We start from the raw sequence: 19,475 nt of genomic DNA, 5'->3' as shown, positions 1-19,475 counted from the left end.
ATGGCAACTCAGAAGATTCTTCACCTGAACTAGGATTGAGCCATCCTAGCACCATGGGACAAAATTGGTCATGAAATGTCTCTCAAAACATTGGCAGAATTTAGGACCAAGGGGGAGCACTGTGAATGAAAATACTGCAACCATGTCAGTAAACAAAGAATGCTGAAACCAAGTCATCAGCGGCTGCTGCCACCCCCAAAGAGTGCATGCCTGCAGCCCAGCCTCTCAGCCACTCACAGTGGTGCCCTCTGAGAGGACTCAGAGTAAGAAAGGACAGGATACTGGCCCTAGATAGCTAGGTACTTGCCAAAGGGATGAATTCAATGACACAAATGTTTGCTTCCTCCCATACATAGAAAAGCACTAAATACTTGATCTTGAGATATCTGGTTTTCTTTAGATAACAAGCAATATTTTATTGTTCCAACTACCTGGTCTTTCTTGTAAAACTTCTATATATCCTAGCTCCTCCCCTACCTCTTGGGAGCAGTCCCTCAGAGTGATCTTAGAGGTTGCCATAACGGCTCGAGTCCTCCAGCCAAATAAAACATAACTCTTATCATTTAGGCTGAACGTTTATTTCAATGAAGTCCCAGAATAGACACAACTCATCAATTCTGTAATGGAACACACTGGATCAGGAAACAAAAGCTTGTTTTAGTCTGGAAAAACTACGGTTTCCTCTTTCTTCCTGACATTATACAATCCCACCAGAACTCATTAATTTGCTGTCTGCTCATCTGGCAACGAAACTCAGAGGAGTCAACTCAGCAGAGTGCTCTACTCGGGAGAAAACCCCGCAGCAGCACTGCAGGCTACCTGACTTCCCGCACTCTCTGCTGACCGTTGGTGTCCTCCGTGACAACCAGGAAAACAGAGCTGTTCCCAACAGCTGCGAAGTCCCACACGTTAAATAAATCATTTTAATTTATACGATATTTTACGTATATACCCATCTCTGAAAACAGATTTGCTAGAAGCCCAAATCTTCAGCATCAATCTGGAAAGGCAAATCCGGTCCGCAAGGGAAAACAAGACTTAAGACGAAGCTAAGGCGTCCAAAGTACTCTCCACGACCTAAGGCCTCCAAAGTCCCCTGCAGGACCTTCAACCAAACTGCCTGCAGGCCTGCAGCTGCAGGCGGCAACATGTCTGCTTTTAAAGCAACCCCTTCCTGCCCTCGGGCACTACAATGTCCCTCTACGCCCTCCCTTCTCAGGGTAAGAGCAGCCGCTGCAGAACCTCACAGGGCAGCACTGACAGGACTGGACACAGAGGATCAGAGCTAAACTAAGCCTTCTGATTACACGAGCTTGTCACTCTGTCACTTTACAGACGAAGATATATATAGAGAGAGGTGGGGTGATCTTGCTCAAAGTCACACAGCTAATAAGTGGCAAAGTCTATAACTCTGCTCCTCCCTCCGGCGTGACGCCCCAGCTGGGACGCCCACAGGGTTCTCTCATGCCTGCCTGACCAGTCCTTTACTGGCACTCATAAAACACCACAGGGTCTGACCCTTGCCTACTTTTTCAGCATCTTTTCCCTGCAGTCTCGCAGGAACAAGGCGGTTCGGGCCATTGTATGACTTCTGGCTCCCAGAAGCCTCCGTGCTCAGGCTGGTCTTGCCTGTGCATCCAGCACCCTGCTCAGAGGCTCTTCCTCCCCTGCAGGAACACGTTCCCACTCTCCGCATGACACCCCCTCAGGGAAGCCCTCTTCTCACCCTCAGCTCAGCAGGTGTCCCAGGCCACATCCCGAGCTGCCCCATTAGGACTGCGGGTGCCTAGGTTTGCTAGTCAGACCAGCAGCCTCAGAGCCAGGGATTATGCCCGGGTCACCCTGCAAACCTACTGCCCGCCTCACAGCCCCCAGCCAGCAGGTCACCTGAAAGTCGCAGCAAGTGCCCCACCCAATCCCGAAGTCTCTTCATTTGCCAGCACCGCTGATGACTGGTCTCCAAACTTTGGTCAGTTTTGCACAAAACAGCAGCTTCCACTGTGAAGCAGGGGGTTTTCTCTTCTGCTCCCCATCCTTACTGGAAACGTCTAGGGAAATGAAAAGGCCTTTTCTCAACCCTTTTCTGATGACACCCACCCACCCACAATACTCACATGCTCAAGAGTTTTGGGTCTACCTGATTTTGTTTCCCTTACGCTAAGGGGCTCAAAACACTGCGGGATTCTTTCTCTTTTGAGGGTATTTTTACTCAGTTTATCGGCTTTAATCTGTTTTTTTCTCTCTCTTCAATATCCCTAGAAGTTGCCACTTCTTATTCCCTTCAGCAGCCTCCCTCCCAACATCTAGTCTAGGAAATCAGCTGTGATGAGGGGCCCGGGGGAAGTCACAGATGATGCAACTAAGGCACAGAGAGGTGACTTAATTTGCCCGAGAAGATCAGCTTCAAGCCCCAACACTGTGTGTCACGTCCCTCTGTTTAACTCTTATGCTAAGCAAGCGATCTATTTGTAGATTATGGTTATAAACAGATGAGGTATGAAAATACATACAAGGACACACATCAACTCTAAGATGTTCATTATCTCCACTATTTTGTTTCTATTTATTTTATTTCTCTTAAAAAAAAAATTAAGAACCTCTGCAGTCAATATAGCAAAATGTTACTGGGCTTTAAATACAGAATATAGAGGTTTTAAGTGTGTCATTACTCATTCTTATTTGTATGTTCACAAGACAAACTGATTTGAAAGTCTCTCTCCCCTCCCCCTACTCACTACTGGCTCTCACCTGAGCTCCCAAACCACACATCTAACAGCCTTTCACTTTACCCACAGCTGTACTCATCAGTTATCCCCCAGAACTCCCTCTACAGCTTTCCCTCCTCAGAGCACAGCAGGATCATCACTTACCTCATTAATCCACCCAGAAACCTGTTCCTTCCTCCATCCTGCCTTCACAGACAGCATTCATCCTTTCCTTTTTACCATCTAAACATGCCTTCAATCTGTTCGCTTTTACCCACTGACCATCCCACCGGTCAAGTGGAAGCCACCAACACTGCCCACCTGGACTCACGAGTCTCCCAAGTGGCCCCAAAGCCACTCTCCCCTACTTGAGACAAATGGGATTGTGTCACTCCCACGCTTTTAGGACTGATTTCAAACCCACTGTTCTTAGAAGAAAGTCAAGTTCTTCACCTGATGAAGGTCTTGCCCATCAAATTGTCAGCTCAGGGAGGGGAGGACACGCCCTCTTCCCTAGGACCCGCCCTCTGGCAGAGCATCAGCTTGGGAGGACCTGCTGAGCTACACCAGCCTGTATTCTAACCCTGGTCTTGAGTTCTTAGCAAACTGCTTCACTTATCCATACAAATCCAAGGTAGATTAGAAAGATATTAGATGTTGTGCTAGACTATTGATTTGGGGATTTTGCACTAGCAACCTGCAAGTACATGTTCTAATGATTCTGTCTTCTTAAAACCACACCCAGATTTAAGTAGTATTTTTGGAATGTCTTCGGAGTAAATGGGACTGTAGTTTTACAGACTTTATGTTTTATACCATGAACAACCCGGACAGGGTCACAATTTGAACTGCCTCAGAAGTGACAGAAGACAGGTGAGAGGCACAAAGCAACAGGTCACAAAGACGGTAAGAGCAAAGTTGTTTCTCCAACCCCCCAAAAAATTTTTGAAAGAACCGAAAACTCTGAATTTTGTAAGTAAAATACTATCATATAAAGAAATAAAATAATCCTCTTCATCAGGGTTTCAAGATCTGACTCCAGAATTTTTAGCATGCCATATTGAATCCAAGCACAGAAAAATCAGATGGACTAGTGGTGAGTAAGTTCCAGGAAAACTGCAGTAATTCCTCCACTTGTAAAAGGACATAAACTCACCTGTCGAAGATGAATGTAAACCGCATTCTGGAGAAATTCGGTAGCTCCCAGGCTCCGCTTCTGGATGGCAAGGACATGGACAGCTTCGAAGCATGCTTCTAACTCAGTCACCAGCATTCTTACACTGCAGGGGGAAACGGAGGCCCTCAGTCAAGAGCAGAGGTGTTCCTGTCGTGTCTCGCAGGCCGTGCCTCGGGGACTCAGTGCCCTGTAGCAGCCCGGCCCCAGGCGAGGACCCGCAGCATGGCCCACCCAAGCAGGAGGTACACTGTGCTTGAGAAAGCCCATCCCCGATGGGGGCAAGAGTGGCTGGTGGTTTTGAGTGAACATATAAATGCCCATAGAAATATGCCTGCATTCATTCAAGTGATACAAGCAACAGTAGCAGGCTATTTAACAAAATTTCAACTGTCAGTGGAAATTTACCATTCCTTTCCACTTGTCCCCTGCACTCTGAGACAGGCTTAGGCTCTCTCACACCGGCAGCTCTGATGCAATAGTTGTGAAGTCGTTTTACTTTGCTGCAAGTGTCCTCGCTCCCCGTGTGGCTGTGACTGTCGTCTCTTAACACAGTCAGATGTCTTCCTGAATCTCTCCCTGCGTTCCTTGCTCCTGCTCCTCAGATCCTAAGATAAAGGGCAAGTGAAGACACATGACCAGAAAAGGCACCGTGGACTTGAACGAAGTCCTCAGTGATCCCCTAGGTGAGTGCTGCCCACCCCTTACCTTCGATTCTCAAGGTTCTGCCCAGGGTGACATCCAGACAGGAAAGCGTCCTAGGCCAATTTAAAGCTGTGTGACTTGGGCCCTGGGACAGGTGCAGGAGCTGGTTCCAGAGCCGTGCCCCTCCCCACCTCTGCTCCCCTCTCTCCCAAGGACCCACTGCCAAGCCCCCAGGTTCCCTGATATTCTGTCCTTCTCTTCTAATCTAATCCAAGCCCTTTTCCTCTTCCTTTATTCCCTAATTATCACCAGCTGAAGTGGTTTTTCAGTCACATTATCTGAAAAAATTTCCGGCAGCTGAAAAAGGTCTCCAGAGGTCAATGCCCATATGCTGGTTCCTGAAGAGAGCCCCTGGTTATGGGGTCCCTCACCAACACCCACGGGGCATCAGACATGTTGCAGAGTCGACCACCCCCAAAAAGAGTTTGCTGTGACCCCAATGCCCACACAGAATCCCTGCTCTCATAAATGTATTTGGCCAACTTATCCGTTACTAAGAAGCAAAAGTAAAAAAATTGCTCATGTTTCTTACTAAAATTATTTATGTGGTGGAAAAAGAAATTGTAATAGAAAAGAATAAATTTGACTGCATGTTAGATCTGTTCATTTGGCTTTAAACCTTTGCTGTTTTCTAGGCTCAGACTTGGTATCTCTGTACCTTTTGTAAAAGAAAGTTGCCTTTAGCCTGAAATATCCAGGAGAGCCTATTCTCCGGGCTCTGATCTTTCACGATGTTAACTCTTCTGCACTTATGTTGAGATGGCAAGTTGCAAAATAGAAAATCAACTTTGGTTTTTTTTGGAGGTTTAAGAGGGGCACCATGATTTGACCCACGTGGACAGCTGCAAGAACAAAGAATTCCAAGGAGAAACAATTCGTACCGCAAGAAGTTTGCAACAACCAACCACATCCCCGCCCCTTTTTAGTATAAAAGCGGACTGATTTCTGACTTGGGGGAGACGGTTCTCCAGCATGTCATTCAGCCATCTTCTGGGTCTGCCAGCTTTTCAAATAAAGTCACTATTCCTTGCTCCAACACTTCAATCTCCCGATTTATTGGCCTGTCATACAGCAAGCAGTACGAGTTTCGACTTGGTAACAAGATGACTGCATTGGAGGTAGTATGTCTCCACTCTTTCCTCGTTTCCAATATGTAACATTCACATCATTTATGATCTAGTTCAAATAATTCATCAAAGACAACCACAAAAAGAAACTACACTCACCTAGCTATGAACACTGAAGTCACAACCTATCAATTTTATATGCTGTTTAACAACACAACTAAAAAACCTAACATAGGGAATTGATTCCACAGAAATAAAATTATTTCTACTCCTTCAAAACCTTTTTTTCTTTTCTATTTTATTTTGTTTTGCATATTGAAAAGAAAATAAAAGACAAATCATTTTATTTCACGTATTTTGTTATAGCTACATAATTTAAATACTACAAAGATATTTAAATTGCAATAAAAAATTGTTCATATATTGTACAAAGATATATACACAATCAATGTGGATAAGGAAAGGAATGGACATTTACTAAAAATCCACTGCACATCCAGTTTTTTACAAGCATATCCTGGAATATAAGCTCTATGATCCAGGGGTCCCCCACCTGCATTCTCACTGCTGAGTCCCTTAGTAATCTTCTACCAAGGCACCAGCATAGAACCACGCGATCAGTATTTTAGGTATAAATGAGGAAATTAGCTCATTCAATTCTAAAACAAAAACCCTAAAATAAATACTGAACTTATTTACAGATAAAGAAAATTGGACACAAACAAGTACAGTTTCTTCCCCAAGTTCACAAAGCTAATAACTGGTAAAGGCAAGATTTGAACTCATCTGTCTGATTCTAAAAACTAAGGTGGAAATCCCTTTCGACTGGGGAGGGTCCAGCAGCACAGCCTATCACCGTATCTTTGTTCAGATCTAGCCTTAGACAGCCTGAGACAGCACCCCATTCCTATGGAACTTGAGGGCAAATGATAACAATAAGGATTTTATATCCAGTAGTTTCTTAGGTATCATTTATATAAACTGTCAGCAGGACAGCAGAAAAACTCTGGGAAATATGAGTGGGTCCAGGGCTTTTTGCTGATTAGAAACTCAGTCTTTCAGGACAGATTGACCTTCCCATGAGAGGCCACACGGACCTAAACTAAAGACAGCTGAGCAATGAAAACTAGCAAGACCCTGGAACTCAAGCAAGAAGGATCCCTGCCATCTCCCTCCCTGTTGCCTCTTCATCCACGTGGACACGAAGACAGAAGACCCGGGTTCTTGTCCAAGTTACACCATCATGGATTCTCACCCATAAAATGTTACGACTCTATGCTGTCCTAAGTCCTTTCCAACTCAAATATTTTGACACCAATATCTCAGCAGAATGTCTATGTCTCCACATCCTCTCTTTTATAAGAATAGTTCTATGGCCACAAAGCAGAAATCCAATTAAAAACACCATGCACTAAGCAAGGTGAAAGTCTGCATAAGAGACTTTGCTCTCACGCTCAGTGAATGAAAACTCAGAAAAATTGGTCCTTCTCCCTCAGCAAGTGGTAGGTAGGCTGATTGTGTGTGTGGGTGGGTGTGCGTGTGTGTATGTAAATCAAATACAATGACGTCTGGGATCTGTACAGATTTTTTTTAAGTTACTGTTATTTCATGAGGATGAGACACCCTTTAAAGTAATTTGAATCAAGTGTTCTGAGAGAGTCTCAGGATCTTTTGGTGGAGGAGGGGAAAGGAAAGGAGGAAAGAAGTAAATGAAGCAAAGGAGTAAGATACTGCAAGTGAAAGGCAAGACATTAATTTTGTTCCTACTTGCATCACAAACAAATTACGGACTGGCTTTGCCCCGATGTCCTGTCGAGCACTGAGTTGCAGATGAAGAGGTGACAGCCCATTTCTCACTGAGCTTGTGACTGTATGTGGCATCTTATAGAAACAAATCATTTATCCTGATCAAACACTCTAGCAGCAGGCCGTAATCCTCCTATTTTGAGAGATAAGAAAATAGGAGTTCAAAGAGTGTAGATAACTTGACAAAAGTCAGAGGACCAGTAAACAAGAGAGGATGAATTCAAACTCAGATCTGAATGCAGAGTCTGATCTTCCCACTCCCAGGACTGGGAAATCCTTAACAAACAGACTCCCCAGCTCCCCTGCAGTGTTCCTGGCGCCAAGCATTTCCCATGGCGATGGACTCCAGTTCTCACAGACACAGTGCTCTGTGCAGCCAATGACCTTGATCAGACCTTGATCATCTACCTGCCACGCCCACCAGGCTTCACCATACAGGTAGGAAAGCTGGCTTTCAAGTGCATACAAAGCCACCCTTGGTCTAACCTGGGCTCTTCTGGGGCTTCTCCAGCCTAAAGGCAGCCATGAAAGTGCTCACAGTTTGTACATGAGCCACACTACCTCTCTCCATCAGTCTCCACACCTATACTTCTTAGCTATGACCATTTTGATAATATTGGAAACAAATATTTAAAAACACAAAAGAAAGGATCCTGGAACAATTACTTAATACTTACAATTTTAAATGATTTGTTACAAAGTGAGTATTTACAAACCGAATCTGCCTTCCTAGGTGTCAGTTTAAACAGTTAAAAAATATAATAGCAAAAAATTCTCACTTAAAAAATTAAGAAAAACATCAACAATAATCTGGAATAAACTCAAAATTAATGCCCATGTTGTACATGGAGAAAACTACAGGACTGTACTGAGGGGTAAATAAGAGGTGTGAATGTAGAGACATCAACATATTGCATGGAGGAAAACAGTTTTGTAAATATGGAAGTTCTCCTAAAAATAATTCAAAACTTAATAAAAATCCCATGAATACTCTTATCTGACTTTTTTTTAACTTGAACAAAATATTTTAGAATTCTTTATGAATAATAAAGTCATAATAATAGCCAAGAAAGTTTGGGATGGAAGAAAAGAACAAAAAAATATCGCACTGTCAGATAATAATTAATTTTTACAATATGTAAGATATGGCGCTGGAGTAAGGAAGTATGATTGACAGAAATATAGCATGAGCTCAAAAAGAGACTCTAGTGTACATAAGTATTTTGTGCATGTGGGATTTCAAATCAAAGAGCAAATTGTGAATTCAATAATTGTCCTGGGACAATCAGAGAATCACCTGGAAAGAACAAATTCTATTCCTGTCATAATGACCACAAAAAAATTACAGATAGTGGTTTAAATATTAAAATACTAATAACAGCAAATACAACTCATTGCTCACATTAATTCAACTTCTCCTCACTATAACAAGTACTATTATCATCTCCATCTTAGACATTAAATAAACCTACATAAGATATTTATACCATTATAAGAAAGTATTTCTAAGAATAATAACAAAGATAAAACCCAAAAGGAAGACATTTACTATCTTAAGAATATTTTGAGCCACAACAAATATAAACCTACTGAACAAAATGAAACGAAAGAAATGACAAGGAAAAACTCTGTGATAGATGTTGATGAAGACAAGGGATTAATGTTCATAACATACAAAGAGCTGTCACAAATCAAAAAGAAGCTTCCTCACTTAAATTTGTGCAAAGGACAAAATGGATCATTCACTTTTCAAAAGTCAGATGGCTAATGAGTGAAAAATGCTCAATACCTCACTGGTCATCAAATGCAAACTAAAACAATGAAAAAGCACTTTTGCTCATCTTATTGGTAAATATTTTTAAAAGATATTGTAGCTAGTGTCCATCTGTGGGAGAAAAAACTGTGAGCGACCTTTTTGGAGGATGACATGTCAGTGGATATGTAAACTCTGAAAACGTGTGTACACACTGATTCAACCCCACTTCTAGGAATCGTTTCGTTTAGAAAAAAAATCAGTTCAAATAGATGTAGTGGTTACACTGGTGGGAAGAAAAGCTGAAGTGAAATCATATCCAGCAATAGAGAATTGGTTACATAAGTAATTCTACATTTTTCATTCCACACTGGAGAAGGAATTTCTAGTCACTTGAAAGTAGCCTGTGATGAACATAAATGTCACATCCAGGGACTAAATTTCCAGAAGACTTAACTAAAGGCATGCTCATACAAGATCACAGGAATGTTTGTTAAAGAAAGATGCCAGTCAAACATCCTTTCTGACAGTGGAAAATGGAGAAAACTTAAGTGTCCACCATCAAGACAATGATGCGGTAAATCACGGCGAGTTGTGGGCACTGAGGGGGCCGGCGTTTCCCCGTGGCCCAGGGCCTTGTCCACAGCACTCTCCCACCAATGGTGTCCTTGCACAAGAGACCACACCTGCACATCAGGAGACCCCTCCAGTCTATCTGAAAGGACCGGGTGAGTCTGGAGTGGGAGGACGTCTATGATATACCCCTGAGTGAATAAAGCGAGCTGCAGAAAACATATAGTATGGCCTTATTTTTCAAAAAAGCATATATACACACATATACATAGATTTCTCATATGTATGTATGTATGGGTATATATATATGTCATAGGCATAAAGGTCATGAAATATATACACCACATTGGCAACAGCTTTTACACTCAGGAAATAAGGGGAAGGGAGGTAGGGCTCTTTCGGTACCACCACAGGTCTCTTTTCAGTATTTCAGTTAAGTACACTTGGAATTTAAAAGTTTATTTAAGCCCGAAGTAAAATGGACGATGCCTCCACAAGACATAATGCTATACTGGTCATTAAAAATCATGCCAGGGGAGATAGAATATTGTAGAAAAACATGTAATAAGCCGAATGGAAAATGGAGGTCTCCACACAGTAAACAGGCACAGAGTGCTCACTGGTTTTTATGACAGAGCTGATACACACTGATGAAAAGAACAGAAAGAAGATGTTAAAGTATTAATTATTATTTCTGAGTAGTGGGAACTGGATAGCCTTTTTTGTCCCTTTTTTCAGACTTATTATATTAAATATACATCATTTTTCATCTGAAAAAAGCATTTTTAGATGTGTAGTAACACACATTGGAGAATAATACACGAGTACTTACAGAAACAAATAACTAGGAAACACCGCAGCAGCGCCACACAATGTAGAACGGGCGATCCTGATTAACACCGCGCAGTTACATAAGGACCCACAAAGTGAGAGCACCTGATGTAACAGGGCGCGGACCCCTTCTATTTGTCACTTGTGTCTTCAGGGCTGAGGCAGTTCTGAGCATGGCCAGTGTCAGTGTTGGTGTCTGGATGGATGCCACTGGATGTGAGGGCACCTGCAAGCCGAGAGGAAGAACAGAAATCATCCTCTGCCTTTTCTGTCTTGTTTCTTTGTTACTTTAAAAGAGAGGCATAAATAAGATAAACTGTGTATCTTCCCTACTGAAATTTCAGTAATGAAACCGTTTTCAAAGTGTTCACAACTTATACTCCGCCTATAACCGTCTTTTCATCAAAGCTTCATATTTATTAAATGTTAATTAACTCAGTTAATTAAGTCCCTGTTGAAACCTTCTACTAAAGAACATGAAATGCACTATGTGAAAGGACCAAGCCTGCAGTGACTAGCTTGGCTGTCTTGAAGGCAGTGCAGTCAGCCCCCAACATCCCGTGGCTCTGAGCTCCTGATGCTGCTAAGAGAGCACGCTGCCGCCTCAGATGGAGAGAAAGTGTGAAAGCATTTCCTGAAATCTACAGCACTGCCAAAACATAACTGACAAATCCCAGGCACCTTTGAAGCTGTCATTTTCGGTTTCTGGCCAACCCCTGTCAATGAGCAGAACCACCCCATTCCCAAGCAATGGCACTCACTTGGTAAGGAGTTTTGGAGAAATTTCCAGGTATAGAATGTAACCAACTATACGTAGAACTCTGACAAAAGAAACAATGCAATACCCTGATTTTGGAAGACACTCAAAATATTCTCCTAAGCCTTTGTAGCTGGAAAGGTTGGGCTTCTCCTGAGCCACTTATTTATTTCACAGCCAGTGAGCATCTCCCACAAACCCTGTTACCCTGTGTCTGCTGGGAGCATCAGGTACACTCATGCTGTCGATCTTATAAGTCACAGGGCAGAGGCGTGTGTCTCATGGCTGCAACCATCACACAGGCTCGCCTCCTAGCCTCACAGTTTGAACTTGGCCCAATTTTCTAACCTGTTTATTTGGTATCTGTTCTTCTGTAAGCTGCCTGAAATGCTTTTTGGAACAAGTCAGAAGAATGAGTGGGTAGATAAATGGACAGATAAACAGGTGAGAGATGGGCAGACCGAAAGAGAGACTCCAGGAAAAGGGGAACAAATAAAATTTCCTGTGCAAAACCCTCTTCTAGTCAGGGAAGAAAACCACCACGGAGAAGAGTGAAGAGGCAGGTAGCTTAGGACTGTTTCCTGGATTCCATGAAAAGTCACACCAAGAGATGAGAGGGTAGAACTATAAATAATAAAAGAAATAAAGCACACATGCTTGAAAAATATATCTACAATATGTACTTTCTAAAGAATAGATTCAAATCAGCAGGGCCCAATACCACAATCCTTGGGTATTTACAGAAATGAGAATCCCATCTCCAAACCACAAGGCATCCCTTTGGAGCACTGAGAGTCTACACGGGGCGGTCATAAAGCCATCACCGCAAAATCTATGCTATCCTGCACTTACGAGGAACGAGCAGTTGTGCACGCGTGACAGTTACACCCCACAGCACCTCTAAGGGGGAGGGAAGCCTAGCGAGCCCCATCTCTGCAGGACAGAAAACCAGTCCTGGAGAGCCTAAGCCGACCTACCAGTTCTCCATCTCACAGGACTGGTCACTCCAGAGCAGGACTCGATCTCAGACCCATGTTTGTAACCACAGTACTACCGTGCTTTATGTGCTTTTTGTGTGTATAATACATTTGTTTCTGCCATGAAAGGATATTTAATAAATTTTCGGTTGTCTTGTCTATCTCATTAGCTCACAATCAATCTTTATACTGTTGAATTGTACTCTTTTCCTCTGGAGAAAAGAACGGAAAGAGCGGGGGTCAGAATGTGGTGGAGCTCCATTCTTTATCTGGTATCTCATCTCATCCAAGTCCCCAACCAGGGAGAAGGAGACAATGTTCTCTTCATCTTTTAAAGAGAGGGGTCCACTGATGATGACTTACTCAACCCAAAAACCAAGGCTGGGGGAAGGGCACATGTAGCAACCAGAGCAGTATCAGATGTAGGAAAGTGAAAAGAGCTCACGGGAGGGCTCAGGGGGTCAGCCTGATTTAATTTCAATCGATAAAAAATACCACACTGTAAAAATACTAGCATGCAATGGATTTGCTCTTTCTTGACATCTAGCAAGTTTCCACAGCCCACATGTAACATTATCGTGAACCAGTGAAAGGAAGAGTCTACAGACAGGGAAAATCAATGTCACAGGCAGGTTGAAAACCAGGCTGGAGTTTAGGAAGAGAAAGGGCATAGTTAAGAATTGGGGAAAGGCTGGAGGAAAAAATCATCACAAGGACTCTCAAGCATCATCCTTCAATCATATAATCATTCATTCAAGAGAGAGTTACTGAGGTCCTATTTTGTGCAAGATTGTACACAAGGCAAAGCAAGAGCGCAGCGACCATGTTGGCAGCAAGGGGCGGGGCTAAAATACACTTCTGATCCCGGTACATTGCACACTTGTCCTCAGTATAAAGGCAAAGAAAAAAAGTAAAATAATATTCTGTAAACTCAAAGCATTGCTGAAAAAAAATTAAAGAAGGCCAAAATACCTGGACAGACACGCCACGTACATTCCTGGATCAGAAGACAGTGCTCTTGGAATGGCAGTGCTCCCCAGAGTGATCCGTATATTCTACGTGGTCTCGATCACAATCCCAGTGGGCTCCTCTGCAAAAACTGATTAGCTGCTGTTATAATTCATATGGGAATTCGAGGGTCTCAGTAACCAAAACGATCTTGAAAAAGAAGAACAACATGAGAGGACTTGTAATTCTCAATTTGAAACTTTACAACTGTATCTCTAGGTGAGATTAGAGGCCATTTTTAAGTTATTACTGTGTTTATCCTTATTTTCTAAATTCTCTAGAATGAATATAATTGTTATAATAAGGAAAATAAAAAGTAAGGTATCTTTTAAAACATGCACACCGATTCATTCATTGGAAATAATATATTCTAACTATAAAGAGGTAAACAAATATCTAGTGAAAAAGGACTACTTAAAAACGAGTGCATTTACATTTTTAAGAAATTGAAAACTGAAAAGCACAAACACATCAAGTTTCTAGGGAGACAAATACAACATATTAACACTTATTTTCAAAAATTCTAATTGAACAATGAAAATTAAAGAAAGGGAAAATCGCGATTGACAGCCAAATGCAAACACATGGAGAGCAAAGGCCTAGAAATCACAGTTCCTTTAACTCTGCTACTACCTCAGTAGGGGAGGAAATTCCTCACTGAGGAGACAGTGGAATCCCATGCATAAGACAGGATACACAGTACAAACTGCACTAGAATCGGGGGTGATTTTCTTAGAAGAATTCTTAAGTTAGAACATTGCAGAAAAACTATAAATACACTGACAGAAAGATTAAAACACACAGTCATATATATTATATAGAAACATATGAAGTCTGCTCCCATGTTACATAGAAATACAAACATATTTGTTCATTTATGGGCACTGATTACTTTTTCCCAGGTAGAATATTTCAACTAAAACAAATAATCAATATTACACCCCTCTAGTCAAACCTAGTTGATAAGTTACTCTGCTATGTAATCATAATATGCCTAAGATAGATCTAAAATAAGTGAAAAAGATCTTTATATGGTTTCTTGAACTCTTCTCAACATTCCAAACTTAATTTTAAAATAGATCTGAGCAGTATTTCTATATTATCTTTTCCCTCGTGAAATGACCAATACAGTCTGTTGTCAAAATTCTGTCCTTACAATGATTCACGAACATCGTATCCTCACAAAATTGCTGGACAGCAAGTCACTATCCAGACACTGTGACCAAACAAACGAAACACAAGGAAGACAGTGACCCTATTCTGGAGGGCTTACCGTCTGCGTCAACACCGGGGTTTTTATTTGATTGGTTTGATTGGGTAGCAAAATAAAATCAATCAATTATTTTCTTCTTTTAGCATTCTGTAAGTCATGACTCCTTTCAGTGTCATGAGCAGGAAAGACTTAAGCATGACTTGATTAGGTCAAATAGCAACAATCATCACCGGAGAGTGAGTAATAAAGAAGTAAAATGATAGCAATTCTTCTGCCTACATGAGACCTAAAATAAACCTACACTGATATCCGAAAGGAAAATGAGGAGATGAGGTTCCCAATGAGAAAACAAACAAACAAGAAACCAAAAAATGAAAGACTTTTTCATTAACGATTCCAGGCAGTAGTGGAGCATGGTGGTGAAGAGCACAGATGCTTGGGGACAATCATGAGGCTCTGAACTCCCACAGCACTGGGTAGCTTTGACACTCATAAGTCAGTGAAATTTTCTGCATCTCAGCCTCCTATCCATAGACTGGGGATAACAACAGCACCCGTCTCCTAGGACGGTCCTAAAAATTAAGATATTTTATATGTAAATTTTAAATAAAATACCTCAGATTTTAAATATTGCCCCAAAAGCACAAGGAAAAAAGAAAAAGAGATAAATTTGAGTTCATCAAATTTAAAACTTTGCTTCAAAGGACACCATCCAGAAAGTGAAAAAAACAACACTCAGGAGAAAATATTTTCAAATAATTTATCTGATTAGGAATTTGTATCTCCAAATAAAAAACAGTTCCTACAATTCAACAAAAAAGACAACTAAATTAAAAAATGAATAAAGGATCCGAAACGGTATTTTTCAAGGAAAATATACAAATGGCCAATAAGCACAATGAAACGATGTTCAAAATCATTAGCTGTAAGGGAAATCATGTCAAAACTACTAGGAGAAACCGCTTCACACTCACTACATTAGGTTATAATTAAAAAAAGAATAACAAGAACTAATGAGGAAAAACAGGAATCAGAGATAGCAGCCCTTGCTGGTGAGAAGTAACGCTGCGTGGCTACTTTGGAAAACAGCCTGGCAGGACCTCAGAGAGTTGAACAGTTGGTTTCTGAATGACCCAGCAATTCTGCTCTGTGGGCACACACGTAAGAGAACTGAAAACAAATGTCCACATAAAAACTCCTACAGGAATGTTCACGGTGCCATTATTCATCACAGCCAAAAAGAAGAAACAACCAAAATGCCTATCACCTGATGAATGGGTAAACAGAGGGGCCCAGCCATACAGTGGAATATTATTCAGCAATAGCAAAGCATGGAGTACTGACCCAGGCAACAACATGGACAAACATTGAAAACGTTACTCAGTGTGAAAGAAGTCAGTCACAATAGACGGTTCCATTTACATGAATTGACTCGATTTACATGAAATGTCCAGCACAGGCAAATCCACAGAGAGAGAAGAGTGGCTCCCTGGGGCTGGGGGAGGATGGGGAAGATGGGAATGAGTGCTTATGCATATGGGGTTTCCTGTTAGGAGGATGAAAATATTCTAAGATTGACTGGGATGCACAATTCTTGGCATAGAGTAAAAACCGGTGTAAATATTAATGGGTGAATTGTATTAAAACTGTTAAGAACAAAAGCACCTCGGGCCAGTACCTTCCCATAGTAGATGCAAATTGCTAACTTTTATTACAGGAAGAAGAAACTGCCCTCAGCATGAAAGCAGGAGATCAGCAAATGTGAGTTAACTGAAACTGGACAAGAGCAGTTCACTTGAAACAGTTGCTGAGTGTATACGAAATATTCAGAATGAAGAAAATCAGTTTGACATCAAGATGAAGCATTCTGCTTCAAATGCAGATCAAGGATTCGGCAAGCCCACCTGCTAGAAATAACCAGAGAAGAAACCTGGTTCTTAAAACAAGCACCACATCCAACAAGGAAATGGTGGTGAGGAAAGCAGTCAGCCAAAAAACTGGAACAGTTTGCTACAAATAATTTCTCCACTGAAATTTCAAAAATAAAATGAAAGTGATGCAATGCTGCGCTGCCCTCGCGTGAATGGGCTTCCTCCGGTGCTCGACAGTTCTGTAACCCCGAATGAGAGACTCAGGAGAATCAGCATGGCTCCTGGGAGTCCCCAGGTGACTGCCCACCAGCACGCTGACCACCATCACATCTGCCAGGGTTGAATTGTAGAGAAGAGACCAACTTCTGAAAGGCACAGGAAATGTTGGCAAGGGAAAAAATGGCTGCAGTCAGTCCTGGGACAGAGGCCCTGACAGCAGAGGCCAGAAGGCTGCAGGTGAACTGGAGTGGCCCTGGGGAAGAAGGGACCACAAGGGAGCAGATCTCAATTCTCTTCTCTCTCTCCCTTGGGTAGGAGAGATAAAGCCTGCATCATTCTCACCTGGAACTGTGGGTTATGGCTGGCAGAAGTCGTACCGACATGGAATGATTATTCAAGACTCTGTGGGAAAAGTCCAGAAAAAGAGAAGGAGTAGGGAGCCAACTCCACAAGCCTCTCAAATGCTCCTATATTTACTGTGTATAACGAAAGGAAAAAGTCATTAACAGTTGTGTGATAGTAAGTAGGAACTTGAGGAAAGACAGGAGGAGACAGAGATTGTAGAATCCACAATGAGTACAAAGGCTTAGTGTATCTTTAGGGAAGTCATGGGGTGAGGGGAATAAGATATATTCTTTAGATATGTGAATTACAAAGCAGACCACGAGACCAGCCAGGTCCTTGTTTTGGGGATAATAGACTATCTAAAAGCACACAAGCCCAGCTTTTATAGCTGAGGGCCTGGGTCCTTGCTTTGAAATGAGCAGAGTGCTATCTAAAGCATCAACTATGCAAGCAAAGCATTGTCTCTGCTTTTTAAGGCAAGGAGACAGGAGTGAGGATGCACAGGCTCCTGCTTGCAAAGCAGTTACTAAGCACACATTTTTCTTCTGAACATTGACAGGCGGCTGGGGTCTGTTACAATTTAACCTAATCTTGGGTTCCCACATGTAACCATTGGGGAACCATTATGGAGGACACCCTAGGATAACAAATCCTAGCCCTGGGTCTTTTCCTGCCACCTTCAGACACTCTAGCAGGATCTAGACACATCCCTGACTAACGATCCCACAGAACCACCCAGACTCTTAATTCCTGGTGCTTGAAACTTAATTTTAGCTCTACACAACTTAACAAAGAAAAGTTTCAGAAATAGAAGATATTACATTCTTTTATATCTCATCATATGAACTAATTTTTCTGATTGCTCTAAGCTGCTTCTAATTGGCAAAGCACCTAATTCTGCAGGTGAATTCAGTACTTTCCATTGGGCATAACTTGCCAGTTTGGGCTCGCTGAATTCTCTTGGTCAAATACTGATACACTTAATTGATTTCATTGTTCATCAGTTTCAGCCGGGAGGAGAGGGAGTGTCACTCTGTTCCTCAACCCACCCTCAACTCTTTTCTCATCAGCAACTCAGGCCTCCTGAAAATAAAACAAAGAATTTGTTTCCCTTCTACGCTTTCCACAAACCCAACAGGAAACATCAGCCTGGAGAAAGAATTCAACAAAAATGTTCAAACAAAAATCTATAAAACCTGAAGCAACTCCATCTCCGAATCATGATACACAATGACATGAAAGTAAGTGTGTCAAGCACAAAGCATGCGTGAGCCTGACCACCTCATTTCTATTCTTCAAAGGAAGGAAGGTTTTCATATATTTTATTATCACTCTTTCTCATTGCGTCTGATTAAGCCAAAAATTAGTTTATGAAATAATTAAGCACTGCAATAACAGATTTTTATTGTATCAAGTATAGATGGCATTCAGAGGGGATAGGAAAACCCAGCTCTGTAAAAAATGCAAAATTTCTTCCCCTGTTAAAAACACGTATACAAAATGCAACAGAGAATTCAAATTCTTGCGGAGAGGAGCAAAAGCCACAGAATCAAAGCAAAGTCATTACTATGAGTCAATTCAAAATTCACTAGACAAGCATGCTCAAAGCATTCAAAGAATTTTAAAGGCACACTGCAAACCATTCACTTAATGATCTGCAGGCTAGAGGAAGAATTTCCCTCTTTAACAGACAACAGAAATCAAAAGGGTGCCCCTCCAAACAAAGACGAAAGATCAATCAGGTTTTTAACAGTTCTGATAAATCAGCATGTTCTAAAGAACAAAATTCAGAAATTTTAAACATTCATTCAAACCACAATGAAACAAGCACTTAAGAAAAAAGAAAAAAACCCCAAAGAAACTAAGCACATTGATCATGCACTTGGATCAATGAGAACGTCTTTTACCCTTCGAAGAAAGAACAGGCTATAGCCTTTTACTTGAAAATTAACACTACTTTAAAGATAACTCCTAAAACGGATTTCATCATTCATGTTGCCTTGAAAACTCTGAGGCAGTTGTATCTTATCAGAAAAGCAATTCTGAGTCATAGTATGTTACAATTCAGCGCCAGTTTGTTTTAGAATAAAAGAAAAAAGAAAGCTACTGTTCCTCAAATCCTGCACAAAGTGTGAAGGGCCACCCTGCCTCTTTCCCCTCCTGTTTTCAAACCTGATGCTCCCCAACCCTTCTGAAACAAGTGTGAGAACCTCATATTCCCACCAATATATCAAATGACTAAAGAATATTAATTTACTTGTGTAAATATATGCCTACATCTTGAACTGGAGGAGGAAGGTATCAGAGGGCTACATGGAACTTATTTCTACCTTCCTGAAATCACACACAAACACGTTCACACAGACACAAACACATACACACTGAATTACTGAGCACTTTACAAACTTAGGAATTCCAACTTCTAGAAGATAACTTTGCAGTTAGTTTAAAATACAAAACTGTCAAGTTTG

The 19,475-nt window shown here is 41.6% G+C and overlaps 1 long non-coding RNA gene across 5 annotated transcripts in view; it reads right to left on the bottom strand.

Moving 5' to 3' along the window:
* The window catches only part of LOC141577151 (uncharacterized), a 55,706-nt gene that overhangs the window by 20,556 nt on the left and 15,675 nt on the right, over positions 1-19,475 (bottom strand). For 3 of the 5 annotated variants that reach the window (XR_012505789.1, XR_012505786.1, XR_012505787.1), the window contains exons 2-6: positions 13,321-13,506; positions 10,616-10,840; positions 5,243-5,426; positions 4,288-4,487; positions 3,862-3,985 (exon numbers count right to left, since the gene is read on the bottom strand). This is a non-coding gene — a long non-coding RNA (uncharacterized LOC141577151). Of the gene's footprint in view, positions 1-1,339; positions 2,049-3,861; positions 3,986-4,287; positions 4,488-5,242; positions 5,427-10,615; positions 10,841-13,320; positions 13,507-17,001; positions 17,100-19,475 lie in introns of those variants that run through there. The other 2 variants (XR_012505788.1, XR_012505790.1) reach the window with 2 other exon arrangements.

This window comes from Camelus bactrianus, chromosome 3 (assembly GCF_048773025.1).
Source record: "Camelus bactrianus isolate YW-2024 breed Bactrian camel chromosome 3, ASM4877302v1, whole genome shotgun sequence".
NCBI classification, from domain to species: Eukaryota; Metazoa; Chordata; class Mammalia; order Artiodactyla; family Camelidae; genus Camelus; species Camelus bactrianus.
Note: the sequence above shows the minus strand (reverse complement) of the source record. Positions and strands in the feature narration are given on the sequence as shown.